The 6000-nt window shown below is 38.5% G+C and overlaps 2 protein-coding genes across 2 annotated transcripts in view; one reads left to right on the top strand and one right to left on the bottom strand.

Moving 5' to 3' along the window:
* wdr31 (WD repeat domain 31) overlaps nt 1-973 on the bottom strand; it is a 17224-nt gene extending 16251 nt beyond the window's left edge. The window contains exon 1 of the mRNA XM_023403291.2: nt 913-973. The gene's annotated coding sequence lies outside the window, so the exon portion shown is untranslated. The remainder of the gene's footprint in view (nt 1-912) is intronic.
* The window catches only part of LOC111652897 (guanine nucleotide-binding protein G(q) subunit alpha), an 18323-nt gene that overhangs the window by 3125 nt on the left and 9198 nt on the right, over nt 1-6000 (top strand). The window lies entirely within an intron of this gene.

Here is a 6000-nt window from a genome sequence, read left to right on the forward strand (position 1 = left end):
TGATGTGTTTTTTTCCTTGTGTATATTACACATCGACGGCACCACTCCCGCTACAAGTGGTCGAGTTAACCGGAGGAAGTTGTGTGTGTGTTCTGTATGGCTCCATTAACCCATATGCTATCAGTGTATTGTGGGTTTTGAAAACTCTAATTGCTTTGTGTACCATGGGACTTGAGTACAAAACTCTAGTCAAGTTTAGAAGTTTTTCAGTCATTCAAAAAGTAAATTGCTCAGTTTTTCACAATTCATCTTGGCTTTAAGACTTCGCTTATAATCTTTCAAACACACTAATTGCTTTGTGTCCACAGGGACTGTGTATGTTGAAAGACACTCAACATAATAAGTAAGAAAGTTTAGAGAACATTGCAAGCGTGTAATCCATACTCCTTGTTCATCTAATATCGATTAAGGAGCTGTAAACTAATAAAGGAGATGTACTGAAATTAACACTCATTTACTGTAACTTGGAAAGATGACCAAGAATACTTTACTAGCAACAATGAGGACAAGTACTCGAAGAGGGAGGGAGGGTGGAGGGGTGTTTCATAGTGCTGTACTTATAGATGCTGTCTGGCACACGTACAGTTAAATGTTAGCTCATAAGTCAGAGATGCTAAAGGCCTCACCAAGATAGGTGACTCAGGAAAAGCCCGGTTAAAATTGATGTTTGACACAGCAGAAGAACAATGAGGCATAGGGCAGTTCAGCAGGAGCGAACTGAAATTGATCTTATTCAGCAATACATGAACATAAACACATTAATTCATAATCGGATCTCTGTCATTATCCATTAGAGCAGCTCTTACCTCATTTTCAGTAAGAAAACAAAGCTGCATCATCATCAACTTTAGATATTTTGCAACTTATTTGACAAGAAATATAATAACAATACCAGTTTTTGAAATAACACACCTCAGTGGTTCCCAAACTGCCAAACGCGACCAGGAGTGAAGCTTATGTTTTTTCTTCTCTGCAGTCATCTTGACTTGTCAAACACAGGTGTAGCTAATGACCCTGTTAATTGCTGCACTGCTTTCCAAAAAAACAGAACAGTCATTAACTTTATTTGTTCCACCTGTGCTTTTTCTTTCTATGATAAGTCTATATGTCTGTGGTGAAAAATGTCTAAAAGTTGGATTGATTTGGAAACGATAAAACAAGATCAAATCAGACTCTGGTGTTAGCAGCGCTGCAAGAATTAGGGTAAAAAGAGCACTTTTCAATTTGAAAGGTGCAGGAGATTCAGATTAATCAACTGTGAATGAAAACCCAACAGGATGGTAGAATGTAGTAGTATGATAGTAGCTTACAAACCCCAAAACCCAACAATGGTCATTCAGCAAAAAAAAAGTCTCCTCTTTAAGCATGACATTGGGTCTTGAGAGTAAAGTAAAGTGAAGAGTAAAGTAAAGTGATGGGGGGGGGGGGCAGATGCCATGGCACCATAACATTAGCCGAGATTCCAAACTTGTGCAGTCATGGGAAGTCCAAGATGAATGGTGGAGAGGGGTGAGCAGAAACTTAGCATAGGAATGGTGACATAGCGACGGGGGACTGGAAAGAAATAGTGAGTCTGTGTTCTTGGAAAAAAGGGAACGGGAAACTGATTTGTTTGTGTTAGATAATTAGGATACTTAGTGAAATAGATCCTTTAACACTTTTTTTTTCAAAAACTGGACAACACTTGTGGTTTTGTTTTATTAGCTACAAATTGTGTGTATTTTGTTGCTGACCCTTCTCCATATGTAGAGTGATTTTTCTGTCTTCTATGCTGCTGTATTTTCAGTTTGTATCATAAAAAAAATCAAGGAATTTTTGTAGAGGGCTAATATCACTCATAGTGAATATTTTGTCATGTCTGTTGTGTTCAGTTAATTTTCATGCTGTTACAACAGAAGTAAGTGGAACTTGTTTTGGTGAGCTCATAGTGCAACCGGATAAAACTGCATACAATTAGTTTTTTTTATTGCAGCATGGTAATGAACTGTGAGCACAGATGTTTTGAAAAGCTGGTGGTGCTAAAGGATGCTCTGACTCGAGCTAATCAAATTCTAATGATCTCTTTCACCACACTCTTTTTCGCTTAATGTGTGGATGGTGAGTACAAAACTTGTAGCTACAACCGTTTTGCCTCATTGGAATGTGTTTACTGTACATACACAAAACACTAAAGTGAAAGTACTGAGAGGACACATGCACTGGACAGGGGTCTTGTATTTAAGTGGCTTGTTATATTACATTAACCCAACAGTTTATTTAAGTTAACTTCAGCTGTTTTGCCAGAGCAATAGAGATAGACACAAAGAGCAATATTAACCACCACTATTGTCCCCTGAATTAACCAGGATTTTATTTTTTACTAGAGCTGGAAGCATTTGTCAATTAATCAATTTGACCATCAATAGAAAATGAATCGGCAACTACTTCAAGTATTATTTTCACTCATGTTTCAAGTGTTTTGATGACGTGACTTTATTTGTAGTAAAATTGAGAGCGAGATATAAAATTGCAAATTTGTTTTTGCATTTCTACATGTATTGCATACATCTGACTTGTGTTTATTCCGCATTGAGGCCTCACACATCTGTTGACAGTCAGGGGTTAAACATGAATAATTATCAGGCTCGTCCCCATCTACTAAATTAAAAGTTAAAGTTGTTCAATAACAAAAGTGGCACAGGCCAGATCCAATCCTCAAGAGATGATTGGACCTAGTTTATGATGTCTGTCCCCCTTTACACACATACATATACACATACACAGAGGAAATCATAGACAAGTGGGATGAAAGTAAATCAGATTCCACTATACTACCACTATAGTCACTGAAAATGGCTTCTGAACTGTGTTCAGATTTTGCACAGCAGAAATCATTTCAGCAGTGCAACATGTTTAATGTCAAACTTAGCATGTAATTTGGTCAGTAAAAATTTGCAAAAGTGCTGATCTACACGGTCACTGTCAGCTGCTTTTATCAGACAAATGAAAACTGTGGGAACTTTGTCAAGGTAACGACTGGACAAAGTCCACTGCAACTTATAACAAGCTTTGAACAAACACGTGGTTGTAATTGCTAGAGGAAACATTGATATGTGATATGATTCATGTATGAATGCAGCAAAGTGCATTAGCAGTACACCAATAGAAAGTGCAAAATTAGGGAAAAAATCTTCATAAAACATCCTTTTCACCCCTTATGATGTCACATCTAGTTGTCTTAAACTTAAGTATCTCACACGTACATGTAGATATTCACACTGTGAATGCTGGTGGTGAACATCAGAATGATGTCTCAAAAGGTACATGGTTACGCAGCAATATTTTTTTATTGAATTCATGATTCTGCCTTCTGATTTGCTGGTGCTGTCTTAAGGCTGCTTGCCATTAACAGTGAATAGGTTTGACAGCCGCAGGACACACTTTATGAAAGTGAAAAACAACCAGCTCCGCAGATTATTCAACAGTTTCAATATTATGTTCAATTTCATTCCATATATCATTCAATGGAGACATTAACATGTGTTAATCCTGAGTCTCACTGTACTTCCATACAGATTTATACTCGAACTTACATAGAGTCAACATTCAGTTCAGTTAAGTGCTTAGGACAGTATTTACACTTTGGATTCAACCTGATAGTGACAGAGAAGAGCTTCCTTTATTTGATCACATAATTAAAACTGAAAGTCTTGAGGTTTGCTTGAGGTTCCCATCGATACGTACAAAAGTGACTCCATAACAATCTTTTAGTTCTTCCTTTAAAATCAGAACCAAGCAATGTCTGACCCTTGTTAAATGTTGGTAAAAAGCAGGGCCATAAACTCCTCCCTGTAAAGTGAGTGTGGTACTATGGCTCCCCCTCTGCTCTGTGTGTTAACTCACTCTTGTGGTGCTTCAAGCATCATATTAGCATTTTTTGCATCCTTTATTCCATTTGGTTTAAAAAGTCAACTGCAGGCGTCTCTGTGCATAGCTGACACTAATGCTGTGGTGCATTCAGGGACTGTGGAAATGCACAGCTTCCAAGACTTGTCTGGTGGCCAGTGAACAACAGCCTTTTAAATGGAGAAAGCTACCAAATTCACACGATCCTTTTGATTACCGTGATATGTACTTATTGTTTGTTTCACTAGTGTGCATTTGTGAAAACATAGGGTGTGAATATTTGGCAGCTCACAGTCAAGTTTCAAATACCCAGAGTATCACATGACTAACTGAAAACACCACACACAGACATGGAGCAGCCTGTTGTCTTTGCTTGAGTCTGACTAGGAGTCCTGAGGCTTGGCTTCCAGAGAGGAAGCTGGATCAGACGTAGTCACATCATATGTAATGTCGAGCCAGTCACACCAACCTCAAATACGGGTTAATCCAGGGTCACTGCAGTGGGTTTGAAATATGACTCAGCAGCCTCTAATGACCAGCACACACTCATACCTAGCACACTCACAGTCTCGCTGTCTTTTCCAGAGTAAATCCATCAGGACCCAGATGTGGTCAAGTGATCCTGATTTATTTTTGAGAAATTGCTTCAATATTTTTCAATATTTTTTTTCCAATTATACATACAGCTGTCGGTTACAACCATCTCATGTTTCTATAACCTAGGCAACTGGTATAAAATACTGTACTCCTCTAGGATAGTAGCTTACAAATTAAGGATTTCCTGTGAGGAACATTTTCTTGAATGGGTGGATCCCCAGAGATAACATTTACTCCACACATCCAACCTTCAAAAGTAGACTCAGCTATCTCGAAATTCATTGCATTCCAATTCTGTAACATAAAACTGAACTGCAGTATCTCAGCCCTAATTTATCAAGTCAGACCTTTTAACTAAAAGTTTCTATCTACGGCTAAATTTCACATTTTCACATTCCCTTCTTTTGACTTCCTACACATAGGACTTCAGACTCCCTCCTGTTTTCTGTGTTTGAACAGTCATGAAGGGATCGGGACTATGCCACACACGAGCAACCCAGATCCTTTTATGCCTGTACAAATACAATACCCACTGGCAGTCTGGCACAGTTCATTTAAGTTTTTGTGATTACTCACTGTTCCACTTTGCCTGTTTAAAAAATAGAGTGTGTCTATTTTTAGGATGGATGCTGCAAGTTATTAACTCATGTGCAATGCTATTTGTGGTCTGCAAAAACTACCTGTCACTGAGGTTAATGTAATTGTTAATTATCGGCGGACAGAGTGGTGTGTATGTGTTTGTGTAAACCAGATGTGTAAACCCACTGGTGGAACAAGGTGAATATTTCAAAATGTACTAAAGGATAACACCAAAAGTGTTTGTGTAGCGTCTGTCTGTAGCACTAACAAACAGGAGATAACTCCCAGCCACGGGTTTGTTAGAGTTGGTGTACAGGTTGAATGAAAATAAAATCTTTTATGAAAGACTACATATATTCTGATGCTTCTGTGTATAGTGTTAATGTTAGCAATGCTAGCATTTCCTCACTGCTTCTTGCTCTTTAACAAAATAAGTAAGACTTTAAGGGTTAATTGTTTGACTAAAGAGCACTTCAAGGGTTATTGTGCTAACTCTAGTTTTGTCATTATTACCATACCTGCTTATTTCAGGCTTCTAAATGGGCAACCCTACAATAGAAAAGCTGTTTCCTCAGACGTTATAGTATTTCAGCATCAGTTTAGTCTGTGGCTTGGTTTTGTAAAGTGCCCAGTCTGTGTTATGGACCCACAGAGAGGCCAATTCGGCTAAAATAGAGTTTATTTTATGCCGTGCAAAAGAGTGTTGCACATCCAGGCTCTTATAACAGACACTTATAGTGGAATGCAGCACATGTCTCCTAAATGCACAGCTACACTCCTTCCTGCCAAACTTATTCAGGCGTTAGCAGTGAGGTAAAGTTAGACTGTTCAGTCGGTCTGCCAAGATTCTCAGTGAACCAAAGAGAAACTACACCCCCAGCTCTTCACACCCAAATAGTTCCTGTCACCACTGAGAGGAGAGAGATGTTGTTCTTGGTC

This window comes from Seriola lalandi, unplaced genomic scaffold, assembly GCF_002814215.2.
Source record: "Seriola lalandi dorsalis isolate HSWRI2012SDOR001 ecotype SW California unplaced genomic scaffold, Sedor1 jcf7180002054110, whole genome shotgun sequence".
Taxonomy (NCBI): Eukaryota; Metazoa; Chordata; class Actinopteri; order Carangiformes; family Carangidae; genus Seriola; species Seriola lalandi.